The sequence below is a fragment of the Selaginella moellendorffii genome, unplaced genomic scaffold (assembly GCF_000143415.4).
Source record: "Selaginella moellendorffii unplaced genomic scaffold, v1.0 SELMOscaffold_39, whole genome shotgun sequence".
Lineage (NCBI taxonomy): Eukaryota > Viridiplantae > Streptophyta > Lycopodiopsida > Selaginellales > Selaginellaceae > Selaginella > Selaginella moellendorffii.
This window is the reverse complement of record NW_003314300.1, coordinates 1037014-1037521: the sequence shown is the minus strand read 5'-3', so window position 1 is coordinate 1037521 and position 508 is coordinate 1037014.

Here is a 508-nt window from a genome sequence, read left to right as displayed (position 1 = left end):
GAACATTCCCTCAATATGCCTTACATGGAGATTTGATACTTTCGAAGTTTACAAGGCTTGGAATGTGTAGCATTGGAGGAGGTGTCAATTGACCTTTTGAGAAAGGGAGTGTGCTTCGTCATTGCAAGTAGTGGTGATCATCATTATGACTGCCAACAAGAAATCCCTTGACATCCAGATAAGCGTTTTAAGTTGGAATATGAAGAAGTCATGGATTCATAGAACTTGTGGAAGGGGGTGACAATGAAGAAATGGTCCTTGTCAACGTCTGCAAATGTCTTCAATGTCGTATATTCATTTCCCAGGTTGGCTCCTTCAGTGTTGGTGACAACGTAAAGGCAAGGCTGGGTCTCATCAATCACATCCCAGGTGGCTCGACTGGCTGAACTTGCTTCAATGCAACTATCTGATTGCAAGGAACATCAACCTAGCCTTCATCGACACATCTGTTATTCCTGAGTCTTTTGTCTGATCTATTACTGGATAATCCATCAGATTGCTAGAAATA